Here is a 24,059-nt window from a genome sequence, read left to right as displayed (position 1 = left end):
GCTTTCCAGATCTCAGTATCAGATGTGCTTTAGTTATTTTCATTTCCAAGCATGGTGAATGCAAAGTGCATGATTTTTATAGAGAACTTTTTAGTTACAAACTCTTAATGGGGGAAAGGGGAAGCTTTTTATTTTTTTATCCCCAAAAAACATTTTAAAAGAAGAGTAGAAAATATGGGCACTCCCCCCATCCACACCTAAATTCCAAACATTTCTAAGACTTGGGGAAAAAAAAAGAATGGGGATGGAGAGGAAGCTGATAGGAGACAAGTTTTCTTTTTTTCCCTGAAGAGAGCTAACGGCCAGAAAAGTTCAATATAGTTCCATATGCAGGTGATAAAACCAGACGTTGGCAAATTAATCTCTCTTATTCACAGTGTAGGTTGTTAATTGTTCTCTCTGCTGGCTGTCGATATAATGTGAAATTTTCATTCCCCATTCAAGATGGAAAAAGTTGTGGCTGAAAATGTTAACATTTGCATTTTTATTTGTTGATTTATTTAAAGGACAGCCTCTCTTACAGCAATCCATCACTTGGTGACACCCCAAATATGAATAATGTATTGTAGACTTGCGGTTACAATGTGTAATAAGTGCCAGAGACAGTAGTGGAATGTTAACTATGTTGCAAATGTAATATTTATCGACTCATAAAGTTTATTGCTTTCGAGGTTCAATAATACTGACCATAGGACATTAATATCACTTATCTTGATTTTAGTTGGGCACCTTTGTATGTAGAAATATCCCATCTATCTCATGCTTACAAAATAAATGTGAAATTTATAGCACCAGTAAGTCGGGTATTATGGTGTTCCTGGATGAGAGCTGCTCTGCTCCATTCCCACCATTTTACATCTTGGCCTCCAGCATTGTTCAGATACCTCTAAGTTGTCCCAGAGAGTAAGTACAGTAGTCATCTCTGCACAGGAGGGTGGAATAACTGAACTGTGTGAAGACATTTATTTCCACTTTACTGGGACAAGCAACATTCCATGCCAACTGAAGAAACGACTGGGGGATGGGGTTCTTTTCTCTCAGTCTCTCTGAGCACCAGGTGGGTGGTTGAGATTAGAGCCCTGAGATTTGGCTCTTGATAAAAGTTGAAAGTCACTTTTCTTGTGTGGTGTCCGTCCTGTGAGGTAGAGTCAAAGTTTACTCATTCTTGGTGATCTGATTCCATTTTATCTTATTCTCTGAACCACAGAGAACCACAGGGCACCTGGGACTCCAGTTCTAACCCAAAGCTATAAAAGATGAAGTTGGAACAGGAACTTTAGCTTTCTCCAGAGCTGAGGGAAAGGTCTGCTCCAACACATAAGCTATTATTAATTGACCCTTTCATGCCTGCCACAGTTAATGTGTCCATTAAAAACAATGAAGATCACACTGGGAATATCTGACTCTTAGCAAAAAAAAAAAAGAAGTAATGTTAATTAGCAACTGTCAGCTGTAATTGTCATCCTCATTAAGATGCAGAATTATGTATTTCTTAGTTATAAATAACCTTTCTAATTGTACTTGATGTATGCCAGTTTAATCAAAAAGTACACTTGCAAACAGGCAGATATTTGCATTAATCTAGCATTGGATCTTCAAGGTTTTTTGATAGTCCTTTATTTCAGATTTAACTCAGGGAAAAAGATCTACAGTTGCATATCTTTTATGTATTAGTGACTTTTTGCATTCAGCTTTGTAGAACTGACAGGATTTTATATTAAAATTAGGTTAAATATCTTCCAAGATTGTTCAGTGTAATAGAAATCTTGTCAGTTTTTGAAGCAATTGGTAGGGTTTCTATCACTCAGCTTTTTTAATAAGAAGTTGATTATTGTTCCAAACTGATAAAGCTGAACATCAGGCATATAGCCATAGACTAAAATGGGTATGTCCTTTGAATGAAAGTCTCTGCTTTCCTGAGCTCCAAGGCCAACTTATGTTTTTTGTCCTTTTTCTGGGAAGTCAGTTATTCTCCTTTGTGAGGTATATAAGGGAAGAATGTTCTTGCAATTGTGTGTTGGTGGATTTCTGTTAGTGAGATTTTGCCAGCATTGGGAATCTTTTTCTGGAAAATAGTGTCAACTTCTCTACCTACTGTCTTTTGCAGGACATCCTTTGAGGTTATGATTTATTGTTTTGTTTATAATGTATTTTAAAGGATTTTTTATTTCTTTGGGGTTCCCCCCCTTACAATTGGGGGGTGAGGGAGTGAGAAGAAATACAAAGCAAAATGCCCCCAAAGCTGTTCATATTTATTTGGGAAGGAAGGGAAGGGAGGGTCAAATTATGTTCACTAGAAGCTGAAATGGTTGTGAAAAAAATTACTTGTTTGTTGCTTAAATATATCTTTTGCTGAATTTTCTCTTCTACAGTCACTTACACATACTCACACAAATGGGGACTGATCACAGCGCAGGTTGAGCTACTTGACGGCAGATTATCAGATCCCTCATGACTGGTATCTAGAGTACCAGGAGTATGAGTAATAAAAAGTTTCATAGGGCACATAATGTATAATTATCCTCCATCACTGCCAAGAAGACAGAGTTCCTTCCTTTCTGAAACCTAAATTGCTGTTGTTTTATGATGCTTGACTTGATTTTTGTTTTAAAGGATTTGACATGAAAATTCAGGATGCCTCTAGCACAAGTTGTGATGGCATAATCTTAAAAGTGCTAGACACATGACTGTGTGAATGTTTTTGCTTCAGTTTTTATTAATACCCTGTTAGAGGATAGACCAAGAGTATATATGCACTTTGAGTATCTCACATAGATATAATTCTGACAATTTGGAAAGTAGACAAGGGTGGGAATCATGCTAATTTGCTATCCAGAAATAACATAAATACATAATATGTGAGGGAAAAAATAAGCTATTTGGAAGTTTCTGCTGTCCAAACAGAAGCCAAGTAGAAAATTTGCAGATAACAATAATAATAATAATAGTTTAAATAATAATCATAAGTATTGATAATAATTAGTATTGTTGATGATAATTATCATGTAATTTATATAGTGTTATATAGTTTATTAAGCATTTCTGATGCCTTACAACAACCCAGACAGAATTAAAATTTATTAGTCATTTTTCTTATGAAGAGTTTAGAGAAATTAATTTACTTAGTTTAATTAACTCATCTAATATGTTGCAGACAGGGATTCAAACTCAAGTTTTCTGATTCTAGGGGAAATCTCTTTCTGATATCCTGTGTCGATGGGCTGAGTATATACTTGAGATAAATATTTGAGATCTAGGATAGAAACTTCCCAGACTCCTGTGATTTGTTTTTCACTTATATCAAATTCAATACATAATCTTTAGACTGGGTCTCATCAGGTGACTGGCTAGAGAAATTAGAATAGGACCAAGGAAAATAGAATCATTAATTAAAATTAAGCTCCTAGAGGCCAGGGATTGTTTTGTTGTGGTTTGTATTCCTAACATAAAACATTGTACTTACTAAATGCTAATAATACAGGTTACTTAATAAATATTTATTTAATTGAATTGAAGTCTCTAGTCTACTTCTTTTATGTTTTTGATTACTTTTATTTTCTTCAAACACAGAGTATATAGCTAATAACCCTAATCAATTCAATCATTATTGTAAAATATCTTTATTTGAAAACAAACTTCTATTTATGCTTACTTCCAAACTTTGAGGAAAAAATTCTGTTTTTCAAAATGGTTTCCTAGAATGTTTCCTGTTGAATAACAAGCTTTCATTTTCACTCTATCTGTCCCAAACATGATTGTTTATTTATTTCTTACCAGCAAAAGAACAGGGCCTATCAAAACTTTTTTTTATCAAAATTTAATTGCAGAGGCAGCTAGGTGGCATAGTGAGTAAAGCACCAGCATTGGAGTCAGGAGTACATGGGTTCAAATCCAGTCTCAGACACTTAATAATTACCTAGCAGTGTGGCCTTGGGCAAGCCACTTAACCCCATCTGCCTTGCAAAAAAAAAAACCAAAAAAAATTTAATTGCAGGAATTAGATTAAGATTATAAAAGAATGTATAAAATACTTCAGAAAACATTTAATTGAAAGTAAAGTAAAAATAGAATTATGCTTCCTTCTTTAGTCATAAATAAAGCTGAAAGAGACCCTTGAAATGATTTAGTCCTTTTACAGATGAGGAAAATGAGGCACAAAGGAGCACAGCAGAATATAAACCCTGATTCTCTAATTCTAAATCCAATGTACCTCCCCTTTACATTATGCTGCTAATCAATGGCATAGGTTACAGGGGCTTTTTGAGCTCCAACTCTACAACATTATTTTTATCATCTATTTTATAAAGTAGAGAGCGTTATATAAATCATTCTCTTCAAGTAGCTTTTAAAAGCCAGACTATAGAAGTTTAAGTCAAATAACCTATGATTGTTTTTCTTAAATATTTTTGTATCTCATCCTAATATTTAATAATTGAATACTCTTGTTATTTATTATAATGCCACTAGTACCTCTTTCCAATAACTGAACCTTCCTTTATGACTCTGTTTTTGTATGTGTTGTTTTTTTATTTTTGAGGGGAGGAATGTTAATCCTGTAAGAAATATACTCATAGTGTTGAACCCAAAAAACAAGACAGAGACCAGAATTTGATAAGTTTGGAGTTCTTTAATTTCCAGGACTGTCTGGGGATGAAAAGGACCCAAATCAGACAGTACCTGAATGTTCAGGGGATAGGATTTTTATAGTGTTTTTGTGGGGTGGGGTACTGAGAGCAAAAAGGATACAGAAGCAAAGACAGCAGTTAGATATATTGTCTTGTCATATACATATATAAACATAGGGTTTCATCTAGATAGGGGTGAGAAGGGGTCAGGGTCTTTGTGTAATGTTTTTAACATATTTTCTGAGATGGAGGAAGTCAGGAATTCACAGGTTTCCCAACAGGTTTGAGGGGGTGGAATTTACTATCTTATGGTTCCAGCCACATCTGGAGAAGAGGGAGGCAGTCCTGGAATCTAACAGATACAGCAAGATAATTAGACTAACAAGGGTGCTTTGTAAATCTTTAGACAATTTTATGGTATATCCATGACCCCTTGGGTCCTATCAGACTATTTTCAGACCCAAAGGCGCCCAGACAAAGTTATATTTCTAAGGAATTTCTCAGGCCCCAGAAGGATGTCAGGGACCCCTTTCTATACAGGAATTTCACAAACATTGATATTGTACTTCAATAGCTCCTCCCCCCCCCAAATATAGGAATTCCCAGGAAAGTTTTGAGAGAGCAAAAGAGAGAGAGCAAAGTAGAGAAACACATATTTCAATGATGTTCCTACATAGCAGTCTACTTCCCACTTTTCATTAGCCATGGCACCTAATGCATTTCCCTTAGATATGATGCTTAATTTGGGTTAGAGCCTGAATTCATATGCCAGTGCTTATTTTAATAATTAGCATAAATCAAAGTAAATCTTCATAATTTTACTCTCTGGGGAAGGGAGAAGGGGGAAGTCCAAACGAATTAGTGAGAGATATGACTTCTCATCTTTAACCCCCCCACACACACACACACATGGAACTGGAATGGCTGGAACCATAAGATAGTAAATTCCAAATGTGCACTGTATAGTAAAATTAATAAAGTCCATTCTTCATGTGAAACAAGGTGAAGGAGATAGTTGGAGAAGGCATCTTTTTTCTTTTCTTGCTTTTTGCAAGGCAGTGGGATAAGTGACTTGCCCAAGGTCACAGAGCTAGGTAATTATTAAGTATCTGAGACTGGATTTGAACTCAGGTCCTCCTGACTCCAGGGTTGGTTTTCTATTCCCTGTGCCACCTAGCTGCCCATGAGGCAAGATTTTCAGCTGAAAGAAATGGAAAGACAGGGAGTCAAGGGAAGTTTGAGGAAGGATATAAAGACTTAGAAAAGCCACTGTGATCATTGGGAATGAATTGATTAGGGAAGTATTAAAAATATTGTCTTGGGGGTGCAGCTAGGTGGTGCAGTGGATAAAGCACCAGCCCTGGAGTCAGGAGTACCTGAGTTCAAATCTGACCTTAGACACTTAATAATTACCTAGCTATGTGGCCTTGGGCAAGCCACTTAACCCCACTTGCCTTGCAAAAAACCTAAAAAAAAATATTGTCTTGCCATAGGGAAGACACAGATAAGATCATTTAGCATAAATCTGTAGTGTTCCCAATCAGCGTAGTTTCTGATTTTCTCCAGTAACAGCAACACGTGGTGGACATGATACAAGACTAGGGTTTGAAAGAAGAAAATCAGGGGCAGCTAAGTGGCACAGTAAATAGAGCACTGGTACTGGAGTCAGGAGGACCTGGGTTCAAATTCAGCCTCAGACACAATTACCTATCTTTGTGACCTTAGGCAAGTCACTTAACCCCCTTGCCTTGCAATAACAAACAAAAAAAAGAAAGAACATAATCAACAAGAAGATAACAAGGAAAGTTTGAAAGTAACAATAGGTTAGAATGTATCTTCTTTAAGGGTCTGGACTGTTTTTGACTTTCTCTTATAGCCTCAGCACTTAGCTCTGAGCACCTAATAAATATCTATTGACTGATATAATGTTAACTCCTTGAGAGGTGGAATTGTTTAATTCTTTGTGTTTCTTTAGTATTTAGTCTAGAACTTGGCACATGAGACATGATGATTGTTTGGTAAGTGAATAGTATGAGCTTCTTCTAGAGGAATATTGTAATGATAGTATCATATGATTTGCAAAATTAAGTAAATGGTCATTATAGTATTCCTTTAATATATAAGTTTAGTAACCTCAAAAAAGGAAATAAGGTAAGTCATGACCTGTTCTTGAGGAAGCTATGCTGCCTCTTTGTAATTGTTGCTTCTTTTTCTAGATTTCACCACCTATCCCTTTAATAATATGTACCTCAAAAGGTAGTCAAAGTAGTCAACAAATTTGTACGCTGAGAGACTGAGTAGTGAGTGCTATAGTTAAGCTCTGTCGGTGCAGAGAAAGGAAACTTTCCTAGTGACCTGAGAAGACTTCTTTAGAGGAGGAAGTGAGTCAAGAGGGGAGCATTATTCTAACAAGTTGAGAAGGAGGGAGAAGGCATTTCAGTTTAAGTGAATATATGCTGAATTGTAAATAGGCAAAATCTATTTGTAGGACAGTGATTAGACTAATCGTAGAGAAGATTTTTTTTGTACTAGGGCACATTGAGATATAATATTGAAGAGGTAAGTTGGGGCCAAAATGTGGAGCAATGCTTAAAGAATTAGGATTTAACTCCTTAGACAGTAAGGTACTATTGAAGTTTTCTGAGGGGCAAAATCTTATATTTGGGGATGATTAATTTATATTATATGGGGGGAGGGGAGGAAGAATTCAAGATTTAGAGTTAGAGATTCTTGGTTCAAGTTCTGACCCTACTGTTAGGGTCTTTGTAAATTATATAACCTCTCTGGGCCTCAGTTTCTTCATTTGTGAAATGAGAGAGATTTGAACTAGCCAGGTTCTAAGGTCCTTTTCCACCTCTGAATCCATGATGAGATTGATTGGAGATGGGGAGAAACTATAGGGTGACAAACCTACTGGTGGAGAGGAAAAACAAATGTCAAACTGGATATGTTACCAGCAAAGATATTCTGTACAGTATCTTTAGTACCAAGAGCAGTTGTGTGATTATAATTCCTGTGTCTGATGAAAAGATCCTGCTTTTACTCAAACTCTGATCTTAGGCCCATATTTTAATTCCTTTTGTTAAAGAAGCATTAAAATACTTATCTATTCCTTTTGTGAACATGAGTTGGTACGTGAATGTATGTGGTATGAATGGTATGTGAATAAGTAAAGAAAACAGAAATAAATGGAATGATGAACTAAAGCAATGAGATTGTAATGTGAATAACTAGTACAGGTTCTAAGATTAGGAGATGATTCCTTGAAGAAGTAATCTCACCATAAGAAGTATTCTTTAGGAAAATGCACACTCCTGCAACTCCTTGTATTCACCAGTCAGACAGAAATTCACTACAGCTTTGATCCTTAATTTCTTAAAAGGCCGTGTGGCCTTGGGCAAGCCACTTAACCCCATTGCCTTGCAAAAACCTAAAAAAAAAATCCTTTCAAAGGATTCCAGTTGGTAGAGAATGGAAAAATTTTATGTTTTGTTGAATTAAATAGTTATCTAACTTCAAGTTTTGGTTATAAGCCGCATTAACTTGAATACCTTATTTCCTTGGCAATCCTGAGTTAAATGAATATGATGTCTTCTATTTGTTATCTGCAGGGTGGGTTTGAACTTTTTGTTGTTCAGTTATGCTTGACTCTTCATGACCCATGGGTCCTTCTATCCTCCACTATCTCTTTAAGCCTTTTCAAGTTCATATTCATTGTTTTTATTACACTATATACCCATTTCATCCTCTACTGTCCCTTTTTCCTTTTGCCTTCAATCTTTCCCAACATCAGGATCTTTTCCAAAGAATGCCATCTTTTCATTATATGACCAAAGTAATTAAACTTTGACCTTCCAGAGAATAACCTAAATTAATTTCAGGACCATCATTTTGAGACTCCCTGTTGCTTTCAAACTGGTCAGATCCTTAAAATAGGATCATCTCATTGAAAAAACGCTCAGGGCAGCTAGGTGGCACAGTGGATAGAGCACCGGCCCTGGAGTCAAGAGTACCTGAGTTCAAATTTGGCTTCAGACACTTAATAATTACCTAGCTGTGTGGCCTTAGGCAAGCCACTTAACCCCATTTGCCTTGCAAAACCTAAAAAAAAAAAAAAAAAAAGCAGCTCTCACCAGTAGTCTTACAGAGATTAACATTGCTGCATTTCCTTACCTAAAAACAATTTAAATGCCATTTGTCTCTGATAAAACAGAGGATTTAGATCTTGTGGAAGAGACTTTCAAGATCAGCTAGGTCAGCCTCATAATTTTATTAACTAAAAAACTGAGTCTCAGAGTGGGGCCATCTTTGCATAAAAGTAGAAGTAAATGGCAGAACTGGAGTTCAAACACAGACATTCTACAAGCAGTATTGATGCTAATTCTTCAACATTTAAGGTGTCCCTTTTTCCTAAATATAGAAATATCAGGATTATAACCATCTGCTTGATAATAAAGTTTATCTTGGGATTTAACATGCTCTTCAGACATCTGTTTTCTCAGGTGACTAAAAGTTGCACCTGCATATTTAAGTTGATGTTAGATTTATTCCTCATTGTCAACCTTTTTATGAAGAAACTGAAACTATTCCATATTCTTTAGAAAAGTGTGACCCTACAAGGGCACCTGGTACAATTGGAAAACTTCAGGAACAAGTGCCAGCTTTTCTCAACTCTTATCTCATTTTACCCGCTGTGGTACACTACAATACTCCAAGAAATATGAAATGATCAAGTTTGGGAAATTTTGTTCTAGATTTTCACCATAAATCTCAATTTTTGAAACGGTTAAGCTTGATGATCATGAGGACAAGCCTAAACACACCAGCATTCCAAAAAGAACTTTTGACAAGCAAAAGGAAATGGTTGAATCTTTTCTACAGCAAGGCAAAACTGTTATCATTTCTTCAGTTGAATATGTTTTCTTTATTTAAAAATTGTAATATTTGCAGCATCCTGAAAAAATCTTGTATTTCTTTGCCACTTTAGGTCTCCAAAATACAAGCTTCAAGCTATGATTTGAATTCTTCCATACTCTGAACAGTTCAGTAGTTCTTGATACCTCTTGTTTTTATCTGCTTAAAGATTTGTCTCATCCTGCCAAAACTTGAAAGGATTTCAGGGTTGGCACTACTGATTGCTCTCTGGAAAGAACTGGTGGCAGCAGTTTCATGAAGCATCTTCAAAATTCTTATTCTGTTGTATTTTGATGGCTTCTCATTCAACATACAATAAATATCATCTACCCTTAACATCTCAGTTGGACCCGAGTGCTTGAGCAGGTTGTGGGTGTTATCTGAATGTCAGATCTCTTTCACTTAATATTCAAACCATTTTTTTCTTCACACCAAGTTAAGAATCATCCTCTGATCTTGTTCCTTGGGGTTTTATAGTTGCTTCATATAGTTTTTCATCAAAAATTACTATAATTTTACAGTGCCCAAAACCTTATAATTATTGTCAGACAACTGAACTTAAAACCTTTGACTTTTAATCCATGTCTTTATAAGAAATATATACAATAATGCCCCCCAAATAAATTAAGATCTGTCACTATTCTGCTTCTCATCATAGCACTCATAATGTGTCTTAGTAAAGAATATAGGCGAATCTTTACAGATACTGAGCGAAATAGACATGATGCAACCCTAAATGGTGTTGAAACTTGTACACAGTAGCTCATTCAAATTTAACACTTTTTAATATATTCAGTTTAGGTGTTTGTACATTTTTAGAATTGAGGTTTTTGTTGATTAGATCCTTATATCTTTCAGAATTGTTCTTCCGTAGACTTAGCTTATATTAGGTTTAAGAACTAACTTTATGAACATGGATCAGATTAATTTGTGGACACTCTAATGAGACTAATGTTAAAAACTAAATAAGATTACTCTCGTAGCCCTGTTAGCAAGGTTTAGTTCATAACTTATTTACTTAGTCTACTGTTCTGTAACAGACATGGAAGTGGATACTGTTCTCTGTGTGGGTTAAGGTGTGAGTATAAGTAAGTTAGGGAAGAGAAAAAACTGAATATCAATAGGGAGGGCTAAGACAAGTTATCATCATGGTCTTTGCCACAGTGATGTATATCTTCCTCCAAGCAGAATGAATGAATGAATGAATGAATGAATGAACAAATAAATAAGCATCTATCACTGTGTGGCAAGCACCATCCAAAGTTCTGGGTAGGATAAGACAAACCCTTCTTTAAAGGAGCTCACATTAATTGAAGAAGACTGCCCATATAAACCAGTTCAGCTACAGGGCAAATGGATAATGCAGTGACAGGACAGATAGTAAGTTCTGATGGTCCTCCATCTCACTGGAGACCTAAAATTGCTTGTTGAGTTTAAACCTTTTGAAAACAATTGAATCTAACTCTTCATGACTCCATTTGGGGTTTTCATGGCAAAAGTACTGCAAGGGTTTATCATTTCTTTCTCTAGCTCATTTAACAGATAAAGAACTGAGACAAACCGGGGTGAAGTGACTTGGCCCAGGGTCACACAGCTAGGAAGTGTCTGAGACCAGATTTGAACTCAGGAAAAGGGAGTCTTTTCTTACTCCAGACCCAGTGCTCAGTGCACTATGGCACCACCTAGTGGACCAGGAGTTGCTGACTCCCAGTTTATCTAAGCAGTCATATTCAGTTATGGCATTCTTCTAGCCCACTGCATCATGAGGACTGGGCAACATGAGGATGGATGTGGGGGCAGCAGAGGTGGAGAATGGGAAAAGGGAGAAGAAGCCAAGCAAAGGGAAGGGAGGAACTCCTCCCTTGAGTCAGTCATCCCTACTTTCAATGAATCTGAGCTATATGGGAGTAGAAATAGGGGTTAAGGTGGAAACAAGGAGAAGGTATCCTCACTTGAAACATTATAAGATGTTTCATAAAAACAGAATACAATAAAAAGTAGTTTAGAAATACCTGAGCATATTTTTCATTTATTTATTTGTTTGTTTGCTCTGTTTCTTAGAGCACATGAAGAATATATCCTTCCTAAATTCTGACAGCTTAAAAACCTTCTGGGTTTTGTATTCATTTTGAATTATTTAAGGGAAATAAAAGACATTCTCAAGCAATGGGATTGCTTTTTGCTTTGAATGGTGTGCATTGAATAAATAAAATGGTGCTGGAGAGTATATTTTGTAGCTTTTTTTCTTTTCAGGACTCAGAATATACATTCTAGGACACCCAAGAAGGGCCAGAAGTACCATCTATACAAGAGCTTTAGAAGGGAGGGAGACATAAGTTGCCCTCCAGCTAGTACTGCAACTGCCTTTCTCCCTACATTTTGAAAATGGTCCCTGGGCATGTCTCCATCCTCTAGCATTAATTCCATCCCTTGGCAACAAAGGAACCAACTCAGAATCCTAAACTATTACAACTTGAAATATTATTGGTAAGAAAGGGTTTTTTAAACCTTGAAATATATAATTGTGACTTGTAATTGTTAGTAATTGTAATATTTAAAGATCTCTGATCTAGAGCTCTAATTTCTTTAAACATTTGTGCTTTCTCATCTGTTGGCTTTCTTGTTGATGTCCTCCTATAGATTCTCCAGAGGGAGACAGCATATATGAAGGGAAGCCCTTCACCATGAATTTCCTCTGCACCTTTTCTCTTCATCTCAAAATCCTTCTGAGGTACCCTTCTCTTTTCCAAGACCAATTGATCTCATTCCTGTTAAGATGTTTGCATCCTCTATCACCTCCCACTGTCAACCTCTCCCTATTAACTAACAGATTCCTTTCCTACTGCCCTTAAGCAAGCCCAGATATCCCCCATTCTTAAAAAAAAATAAACCTTTATTAGGCCCTATCAGACCACAGCTCTCCCTTTCCTTCCAGGCCAGACTTATTATAAAGACTCTACACTGACTACCTCCACTTCCTTTCTGTTCACTCAAGCCTTTGCTGTCTGGCTTTTGACCTTATTGCCTAAAGGAAACCATTATCTCCAGAGTCAGTAATGATCTCTAATTTGCCAAATCTTATATTCTTTTCTCATTCCCTAATCCTTCATAATGCATCTTCTGCATCTGATCCTAGTGAACATCCTCATCTTCTGGATTCTCTCATCTCAGGGTCCTTGTTACAAGTTTGTCTCCTATTAGTCTAACCTTCCTCAGTCTCTTTTTTTTAACTCATTATCCTATCCCACACCCTAAGATTCTGTTCCAAAGCCTCTTCCTTTCTCTCTCTACACTCTCAGTAACCTCAGCAGACCCAAAAGACTTATCTCTATGAATATGTCTTCAGGACTGAATTTGTCCAACCTCAGGAGGTCTGTCACCCCTGTGCTTCAGTCCTGCCTCAAGTTAGCTATTACATAATTGAAACTGGAATGTTAGGCAGCTATTCTGGGTTGGCAGCTTTATGACATAAGCATATAGATCAGTTAACAAAAACTAGAACTTTAGTTTCCTCTTGTGTCTCAACTTATGTCAAGAATTAAAAGACTAGGGGAGGGAAGCAAGATTAGGGAAAAATTGTAAAATTCAAAATAAATAAATAAATTTAAAAAAGATAAAAATAATTAAAAGACTAGTTGGGACCCCCTGCCCCCAAAACCTCTAGGCCTGTCCTAATAGTTTTCCCCATTTCTTTTATCATCTCTCTTTGGATGTTTTATGTGAACTTTTTCTTGAGCAGCAAAATATTTCTACTGATGCACAAACCATAGGGTCACATGGCAGTGACTTTTACTCAAACCAGAAGATTTCATGCCAAGGTTGTAACATTGTATCATTACTTCAGAGGAGTCTTTTGTATTTGTGTGAAAATTTTAATTTCACGCCCTGCAGACTCCACAGTCTTTTGTACTCTCTCTGCTCATGTTGTTGCATAAAGGGTAAATCCCTGTGTCACATTCATTTTGTATTGGAAGAGAGTAAAGTTCAGTTCCATTTGAAGCTTCCATAGAAAGTCAGGTAGAAGTCTTTTGGTAGAACTGCTATCTGTTAATTAACCAAAAACAGGAACTCTTTTCAACTAATAAGGCTTTTCCATCTGGGTGAACATGACCTCAGTGCTCAAAAAAGAAAAAATCCCTCTGTAAACACTGGATACTGGTGCTATTTTAGTTTTTACAGATGATCATGAACTTCCTGATTGAAACACAGGATATCCACAGGTGTTTGTATATAAAAAGCAATCAGATTGGGGCCAAGATCTTTTTTTAACTAGTAGTTACTGGCAAATAAATTAAAATCTCTCCCTCACACATCTGTTCAATTTAAAGAGAGAAAAGGAAATGTTGTTGTGTTGGGAAAGCTGTCAGTGTAGAGAAAGATTCCAGTACAGATCTGAAGCAAGAAAAATCAAATCATTATTTTTAAAAAGATAATAAAAACAATTTTTATTTAAGTCAGATCTTTTTGTTAAACTTTTTAAAAGTAAGAAGTTAATATGAAGATGGTTTTTAAAATCAGAGATTTAAAAATTTTAAGTACAATTATAGATCCAGTTATAACTCCTAATTACATATTTTAGAAAACATATTCATATACCTTTTTAAGAAAATTTTAATAACTATCACATCAAATTTATGCTCAATAACTACAACTAGGTTCTTTGTCCCCATTCTCAATGCTCAGGGCCTGGGGTTAATCTTAATTTTAAAGAAGATGAGTTAACAGTGGCAAGGCAGCTAGCAATCATCCCTCTGTAATACTAACTGTAATATCTTTCTCAATTGGGGGATCCATTCAATAAATCTGTGTTTGCTGAGGAGATTTTAAAGAAAAAAGCACTAGTAACCTGGTAGAAGTCAGTTAAGTATCTGTATTCATCAGAGACTTGAAGTGAAAATCCAACTTTTAACCAAAGGAACTTGTAGAAGTGTGGGGAGATAGTTTTTCTCTTTCTCAAGAGTAACTCTTTCTAAATTGCATAGTCCTTTCGGAGCTGAAAATGCAGAAAAGCTCCTCTTTTTTTTTCTATTTTTAAGGATTCAGTATAAAACTAAACTAGCTTTAGAAACCAAAGTTCAGTGATTGACATGTTTGTAATAGTTTGTCTAGCTGCACAAATATCTGCTTTATTTTGTATTGGCAATAAAATAACTAAAAATTCATTTTAGATATGACCATACAATTTCTTAAAAATATACATTTTTTTATTGATAGCAGCACCGTTTGTGGCAAAGAACTGGAAATCAAGTAAATGTCCTTCAATTGGGGATTGGCTTAGCAAACTGTGGTATATGTATGTCATAGAACACTATTGTTCTATTAGAAACCAGGACAGATGGGAATTCAGGGAAGCCTGGAGGGATCTGCATAAACTGATGCTGAGTGAGATGAGCAGAACCAGAAGAACACTACACACCCTAACAGCAACATGGGGGTGATGATCAACACTGATGGACTTGCTCCTTCCATCAGTGCAACAATCAGGGACAATTTGGGGCTGTCTGCAATGGAGAATGACATCTGTATACAGAGGAAGAATTATGGAGTTTGAACAAAGACCAAGGACTATTCCCTTTAATTTAGGGGGGAAAAAACATATCTTACTGTCTGATCTTGCTATCTCTTAATTCTTTATGTTTCTTCCTTAAGGATATGATTTCTCTCTCATCACATTCAATTTGGATCAGTGTATACCATGGAAACAATGTAAAGACTGGCAAATTGCCTTCGTGGGGGGTGGGGGGAGGAAAGTAAGATTAGGGGAAAATTGTAAAACTCAGAATAAATAAAATCTTTATGATTCAAAAAATAAATAAAAATAAAAAATATTTATATACACATTTTTAAGACTTAAAAAATTTGTAATATTCTTAAAACATGAAGTATATTTGTATCTCAAAGATGGGAAAACTATGGTTATATCAAATAATAGAAATGTACTTTGATAAGAAAAAATTATAAATCTTGGGATTAAAACTAAAATTTTTCTTTGGTTTAAATGAAATCTACCCTTAGAATATTCTAGACAGGGATTGAGTTTACCCAAGAATCATATCACTAGGCCCAGAGAACTAAGCCCTTTTCATAGAGGAAGAAGCTGTAGCTCACTTTTCCACTGACACCGTTGACATAGATAAACTGCTCAAGACTCTGTCTTTTGTGCTTTCCCCACCTCACCAAAGAGAAGGAACGATTTTTCTTTCCTTTGGTGAACTTGCTCTTTTGTCCCTTTGGGCCTAGAATAAGTTATATTATTAGAGTTAGAAGCATTCTTAGATATCATCTGGTACATCTCACCATATTTTAAGGATAAGTAGGATAACCTTAGGCCTATTTTTTCTATTGAGCAAATTGAGATTACACTGAAATGCTAATTACTTGACTTGCTTGCCGTGTTTTACCTCCACCTCTTACCCCAAAATATAATTGTGTCCCTTGTTCCATTGCCAGGTTTCTTTTCAAGCACTCTATTTTTGGTCATTATCATTGCTTAGAATTTCTATAAGGGGGTAGAAGATGGAATGGGGGGAGAGAGGTTGACTTGTTACTACCATGGTTGTCAAATTAGGTGCTAGCTTTAGATGCATAACCTTATTCTCTCTAAAGGTCTTTCATACTAAGAGAATATCAATACAGTTGGAAGACAGTGGCACAGAGGCTTGTCACCAACTCCTACTACTTTCCAAGTCTTGACCTAGTTTCCTGTTTGGAGTTCAGCATGACAAATGCATGTGCCTTGGCATCAAGGAAGACACTAGAGTGAACTAAAGGAAATTTTTCAGCTGGGAACCCTACCAGTCCCAACTAGTGCCAATTCAGTGCAGAGTGTAGGTTTTCCTATGCCCCAAATTCCCATCACAATGCTTGTTGCCCACTTCCTTACCTCTGGGTTTGGTTTGATCTCAGTTATCCAGAAAGAAAAGGAATAAATAGTTTTAGCAGTCTTCCTACATCTGAAATTGTTCTGCAGAATCAAGAGTCAGAAGTGGGAAATATTCATTAGATCTTGTCTTATTCTTACTGAAACTAAACTGTTTTGCTTTGCTACTTTTCAATTCTAATCTATGGTCTTAGTGGTCTACCCTTTACTCCTTTAAGAATCCTAAAATGTAGATTTAAAAATCCTAAAATTATATTGCCTCATACTCAATTCCCTGTGGACATCAGGCCTTGAGTTCTATCCTCAGAGAAGTCCCAATTCCTAAATAAAGAACAGAAAGCCCCTGCCTTCCTCTCTAAGCATAAGATTTCTTCATTCTGTGATCTCTTATTATGTCATCAACCTTGAGGTCAGTATCTCACTGTCCCACCCTTCTCTTCCAAAGAATTCCAGCCCTGTTCTTCATCATACCTGAATTTCTACTTTTTCTTTTTAAGTTGCACTGAGAATAAGAAGAGTATCTTGAAATGCTTATGTTGTTTGATTCCATACATTTTGCCTTTGCTTGGTTTTCTTTGGCCAGGCCCAAATCCTGTAGGGTCTGCAGGAAGGGCAGGAGAGATAGAAAGGGGGAGCTCTTTGCTTTTCCTGGGTGGCTTTCACTAATGGGCTCTTATGAGAGCTACAAAGTCCATCTATCCAAATTGTCTTTCTGTTTGAAAGTCCAAGCAGCCATAAAGCAGAACACTACGGTGCAGTTTTAGAATCTTAAATTTCAAACAATGGACTGATGAATTATTTATGCTGTTGAATGTGTTTTCAGTAATGTGTGGCATAAAATGGAATGAATGCGTATCCATACTTGCCCTGAACTCTCCAAAGTGCATGCTAATAAACAGAATGATAACCTAGCATCACTCTGGTCCTATAAGATTTACAAGGCAAGCAATTTTTCTTTTTCTTCTCAATTTTGGTTTCCACCATTATGTTTTAAATTCTTTTCAGTTTGTCATTCAGCAGGCATCCTACTGCTTGGCTCCAACAGGAGGCCAGTGGGTAACTTTCTGTGACTCCAAGCAATCCACTAGTGCTTTTCTCTCAATATTATCAAGAGTTGGTTGCCTGTAAATTTCACTTGTCATGCTGGCTTCCAACCATGCTAAATTATGCTTTAATTCACAATTGCTAAGAAGTTACAACTCTATATAATAGAGAACATTTCATTTTAAATGGCTATTATCCAACATCATGATTTCACAGAATGATTAAGATATTGGAGAATAATTAATCTTGAGTGTTCCCACACTTGAAAATGTATGTATATGTGTATGAATTTTTAAAACACGATATATAGCTCTTGCCATAATGGCAGCAAAACAGGGATTTTCGAGGTCACTTTCCATTAAATGATTCCTTAATTTCTTGTGTTTAGCCCTTCTACTCAGACTTATAATAGGTTTTGATAAGGTTGCTTCCATTACTCTCAAAAAAAAAATGTGCATGACAAACACAGTACATTTAGTGTGATTGTGCCTGAAAAGAGACTTGATTTGATTTTGGGATTTATTGCTCTTTGGGCATAGGTCCATATTGCTCTCCAGAAAGGTTGGATCCATTCACAAGTCTGCCAATAATGCATCAATGTCCCAATCCTCCCACAACCTCTCTCCAACATTGATTATTTTCCCTTTTTCTTATCTTGGCCAATCTGATAGGTGTGAGATGATACCCCATTGTTCTTTTAATTTGCATTTGTTCATATGATTATATACAACTTTAAGTTCTTCATTTGAAAACTGTCAGTTCATATCCTTTGATCATTTCTCAGTTGTGGAATGATTTATGCCCTTATTTGATGCAATTATCTGTATATATTTTAGAAATGAGACCTTTATCAGAACTTATTGTGAAGATTGTCCCCCAGCTTTCTGCTTTCCTTCTAGTTTTGGCAGTGTTAATTTTATTAGGGTAAAACCTTTTTAATTTAATATAGTCAAAAGCATTCATCTTGTAGTTTATAATGTGCTCTAATTTGTGTTTGATCATAAATGTATCCCCTTTCCATAGATCTGATAGGGTATTTCTTGGTCTATTAATTTATCTATATGGTATCGCTCATTATGTCTAAATCTTGTACTCATTTTGACCTTATTTTAGTATAGGGTGTGAGATGTGGATCTATGCCTAGTTTTTGCCATACTATTTTCCAGTTTTCCCCCAAAATTTTTGTCAGATAGTGAGTTCTTATCCCAGAAGCTGATGTCTTTGGGTTTGTCAAATAGTAGATTGCTGTAGATATTTACTGCAGTTTCTTTTGAACCTATACTAATCCACTAATCCATTACTCTATTTCCTAACTAGTACCAGGCAGTTTTGATGACTGCTGCTTTATAATAATAAATAAATAAATAAATAATGAATAATAAAGCTAGTCCACCTTCCTCTACATTTTTTTTTCAATATTCTCTTGCTATTCCTGCCCTCTTGTTGCTCCAGATGAATTTTGTTACTATTTTTCTAGCTTGGTAAAGTAGTTATTTGGTATTTGATTGGTATGGCACTGAATAAGTAATTTAATTTGGGTAGAATTACCATTTTTATTATATTAGCTCAACCTAACCATGAGCATTTGACATTTTTCCAATTATTTAGCTCTGACTTTATTTGAGTGAGGAGAACTTTATTAATTGTGCTCATACAGTTTCTGGATTTGTCCTTGCAGGTAAATTTCCAAGAAAACAAATAATATTGGATCCCTGGCCTTGATAAAAACTAGCATACATTGAGTATAGGTTATGGAGCTCTAAACTAGTCCAACTGTTCTGAAAAGCAGCTTGAAATTCTGTGAGAAAAGTGATTCAAAAAAAAAAGAAAAGAAAAGTGATTCATACTACTAAACATCTACCCCAAAAAGATCATAGATACAAAGAAAGGTCCAGGTCAGGCCAAAATACTCGTAGCAGCACTTTTAATGATAGCAAAACAATGGAAACAAAATGCAACTGGGGGATGTTTGAATAGACTGTTGATTATGAATATAATGAAATATGAGAAGACTTGTATGAAATGATGCAGAATAAAGCAGAAGCAAAAGAACATTGCTAGAAGGAAGAGCTCACTAGTGGAGGAGGGAGAGACAGTTTAAGTCAAATGGTGTTGTAAAAATAAGATTACAATAAAACTTTTTTAAAAAAAATTTAAAATCAGGGCAACTCGGTGGCACAGTGGATAGAGCAGGGGCCCTGGAGTCAGGAGGACCTGAGTTCAAATGCAGCCTCAGATATTTAATAATTGCCTAGCTGTATGACCTTGGGCAAGTCACTTAACACCATTGCCTTGCAAAATAACCCCCCCAAATAAAAAAAATGTAGTGAAAAATAGGTAAATAATAGTAGTGAATATAATAAATAGTAAATAAGAATGATACAGAGTGTTGTAATAATTCAATAAGTAGTACATCTTAAAAGGAGAATTAGGGCAACTTTCATGGAAGAGATGGTGTTTAATCTGGGCTTTTCATATATTTATACTAGAATATATAGAGCAAATTCAGTTTAATTGTGTATGTTAAAGTAAGCTGGAAAAGCTAGGTTACAACATGCTTTTGCTATGAAGGTAAATAGGCTGAATTTTATTGTAGAAGGAAGAGAGAGACTTGGAAATTTTTTTTTAAGTTGAGAATTGGCATGTCCAAGGCTATTTGAAGGTTAATTGACAGTGTATAAGTTGAATTAAAGTGAGGACTTTTAACCTGGAATTGGAACTCTGTAAGCTTGTTTGGGGAAAATAAAATTCTGTCTATGTATTGCTGTAGGCCCTAATTGAAATTTAGTATTCCCTTTGATTATGAGAGTAGGTCACAAACCACAGTACTATTAGCAGTACCTGTGCAATTTTGTCACCAATAGAAATCACAAGTATTTTGATATCATGTTATGATTACCACAAATATCATTTACACTCATTAAATTGAAATTAGTTTGTTAGACTTCCCATTAGATATATTACTATATCACAGTTTGTTTTAAATATTGTGAAAATGATTTTAATGCAATTTTTTTCACTTTTAATCCTCTGTATTTTATGCATTTAAAAACATTGTTCTGAGAAAAGGCATATGGATTTCCCAGATGATCAGAAAATTCATGTGCCCCCCCAAAATGTAAAAAATCCCTCAATTAGATGGAGTCCAAGAAAGAAGAGACATTATCATAGTTAAAAAAAAAAAAGAAGTAATAAAAATACAACCTAAGATGAAGGCTATGGGAATGGAATTTCTAAACATTCTACCTCTGTAATACTTCTTCTTTTTCAGGTAGGAGAGACATTACAGAGGTACAATGTATAAGACTTACAGATTGGATAGAGGAGGCCAAAAAAAACAGTGGAGTCAAAAATGACAGGAATAATTTCTGAGAGCATAACATGGTCTAATTTGAATGAGGTTTAAAAGGAAGCTGTTGCATAACCTATATCAAATTTACTTGCCTTTTTAATGAAGTGGGTAGGGGAGAGAATTTAGAACTCAGAAATTTCTTAAAACCAATGTTAAAAATAGTTTTACAACTGATTGGGGGAAAAAATATTTTTTTTAAAAAAAAAAAGGAAGACTGTGATCCAGATGCTGATATCATTGAAGAAGGAGTGAAGGAGTAAGGTAGTAGAAAGAACTGAACTTTAATCTTGATTCTACCACTATCTTACTATTTAACTTTCGGTAATTTCTGTGAGATTTCATTTCCTCATCTTTAAAATGATAAAGATAAATTAAATGATGTCTGAGACTCCTTCCAGTTCCAAAAAGCTTATTATTTTATGAATGAGGGAATGTCTGTGGAGGTTTTATCAAGGACACTAACAAGACTGGTAGATGGTGATAAGATCAAAGGACATGAACTTCAAATAATAAGGTATTGTTGATCTGGAAACCTCAATGAGTATGCAAACCCTTCACAAACTGGGGACAATGGAAGAGGTGGCAGACTTGAAACTGTGTAGAAGTGTGGTGTAATATGTTAGAAATTAATGGTCACCATGGCTGCCCAGTTTTGAAAAGACTGGTGCACAAAGGCAATCACAAACCTTCACTAAGGATTTTTGTGATACCAATGGACTTTGATGTCATTTTTCATTGAAAGAATTGTATATTTTAAGGAAGACTCTTTAGGTGAAAATAAGGTACCAGAGAAGATATTAAGGAAGGAGGACCTTTTAATGAACTGGATTAGACCTTGGACCCCTCCCAAATTCTCAGCAAACACCCAGAAAAAGGACAGGGGTAGAGAAACAGAAATTTGTTACTCAACCCTCTACTTCTGACTGGGTCTTGCTACACAAACTGATGTCCAACAAAGAGAAGAGAGATGAACCTTGAACCTTGTTATGTTTGAGGGTTACAATTGGACAGACAGGCACCCTTCTCTATGACTAGTGACCCTATACAAACAAGAGAAAATGTTTTCAGAGCTTGTAATAGGCTGTTAATCAAGTAAGAAGGACAAAGAGACCATCTATGGACATATAAATAATTAGGATTGTTTGGTGAATGACATATCTACTCACTTGGAGATAAGTCTTCAATTTCTAATTAGAGTAAGTCACTGCTACTATGAATGGTAGATTCCTAATGTAATAAAACATCATCAACTACTAGAAATTCTCAGGGAACCTGCCTGTGATGTTCTGTGCTTCTTAAAGATGAAATATTGGGAGTGGCTAGGTGGTACAATGGATAGAGCACTGGGCCTGGAGTCAGGAGTACCTGAGTTCAAATCCGGTCTCAGACACTTAATAATTACCTAGCTGTGTGGCCTTGGGCCGCCACTTAACCCCATTGCTTGCAAAAACTTAAAAAAAAAGATGAAATACTGAAGTCACAGTACTTCAATGTTTGTAGGAACTAGATAGACAATTTGGTGGCAGAAATCACAGATGAGCTCTTTGATCTCTAGAGTTTTCCAAAGACCAAAAAGATGACTAAAATTAGCAGTAACCAAAGATATAGTGGCCATGGAGCCATGGGCCATACTAGATGTTAAACCCATGTGATTGGGAGCCTCTGTATGACAAACTGCTGCTTCTTGAGAGGATACTCAGGAAAAAAAAAAGAATCCAGTCAGTCAAGAAGAAGAGAGGTAAATAGGTAGAGCAAATCTACTGAGTCTATAAAAATTGGCTTCATAAAAATGAAATAATTCCCTCAACTAAAGTCTAAATAGGTCAAAATCCAGACTAGACAGACTTTGCCAAAGAAGATCAAAAGAGATCTTCTGTCTTCCAAAATTATTGTTCAAATTACTATTTCCAAGGGGAAAAGAGGTGTAGAAGTTTAGATTTAGAGCTAAAGCTTTCTTACTTCAGGAACAGCACTGAAGAGGTCAAGAGATATTTTGCTAATTAGAGATGATATGGAACTTAGTGAATTTGAGATGCAAATTCATTTGTTTCTCTGAAATTGGATATCAATAGCCAGTAGTTAGGAAAAGAGATTGGAGTCAGAGATAAGAGTGATCTTATGAATCTAAGATATTAGCATCTGCCTCATCTACCTTTCCTGAGTCCTTCCTTTTTGGTTTTCTGGGACACCATGTAACAGTCACAGTGAGTACTGGAGATACTGAGCATTTTACAGGGCAAAACTGAGCTCTCAACTTGAAGACCTGAGTTCAAATCCTGCCCCAGTTATTTGATAGCGCATGACCTGTCACTTAACTTCAGTTTCCTCACTTGTAAAATAGGGATAATGATAGCCCCTACCTCACTGGGTTGTTGTAATGAGCAAACAAGATTATAAACACAAAATATTTTCCAAGTCTTAATGTGCTAGATCATTGTTAGCTATTATTTTCTAAAAACATCCAAAGCCTATGAAAGGATTGGGTCTTTGAACTGAAATTTTTTCATATCTAAGTTATATTCAATAATATATCAGGAATTTCTAAGGTGGTGTTCACTGGACCCAACTCCAGTTAGTCCATGGCAGTTTTGGTCTCATAATGAAATGAAATAAAACAATCATAGTTATTCAACAGTTAATAAAAAGAAATATGCTTAGACATATTATAGAGGTATACTAAAAAAAAAAAGCACTTAGTTGATATGACCCCTCTTGGTTGGGTCTAGTCTTCAGGATAGGGTATGGTAACTCCCATAGCATTGGGATAATCACCAAGCCCTGCCTTCACATAGGGCCAGCTTTTTCATGTCTGAGGAAGTCAATCAATATGTCCTAAGGCCTCTGGAAGGCTTCTTCAATAGCTGAAAGACTTAAGCCTTAGTCTCCTATGCCAATCAATCCTTGGGGATGGCTTCCTTGCTTTTCAGGAAAAGAAGTAGCCTAACCCACAAGGCAGGTGGACAGAAAGAATCTTGTCATATAGAGAAAATTATGGCTGACAACATGGTAGCCATCAAAGTTTTGGTATGACCAATATCTGCCAGTGTTTTCCATTTTTCCCTAAATATGGCTTAGGCTAGATTTTTCCCTGAAAGGCAATAAAAACAAGACTTGATTTGCCCAGGGATAAAGCAAGGCTCACTTCTTTTATACAGTTTCTTAGTAACTGTGTCTACATATGTCCTAATCTCCTTGAAGGAAAAAAAATCCCACTTCCATGGGATCAGTGCCCTTCTAACTTGAT

The 24,059-nt window shown here is 35.8% G+C and overlaps 1 protein-coding gene across 4 annotated transcripts in view; it reads left to right on the top strand.

Moving 5' to 3' along the window:
* Positions 1-24,059, top strand: part of KIAA1328 (KIAA1328 ortholog) — a 554,082-nt gene that overhangs the window by 490,877 nt on the left and 39,146 nt on the right. The gene's annotated exons all lie outside the window — the stretch shown is intronic.

The sequence above is a fragment of the Macrotis lagotis genome, chromosome X, assembly GCF_037893015.1.
Source record: "Macrotis lagotis isolate mMagLag1 chromosome X, bilby.v1.9.chrom.fasta, whole genome shotgun sequence".
Taxonomy (NCBI): Eukaryota; Metazoa; Chordata; class Mammalia; order Peramelemorphia; family Peramelidae; genus Macrotis; species Macrotis lagotis.
Note: the sequence above shows the minus strand (reverse complement) of the source record. Positions and strands in the feature narration are given on the sequence as shown.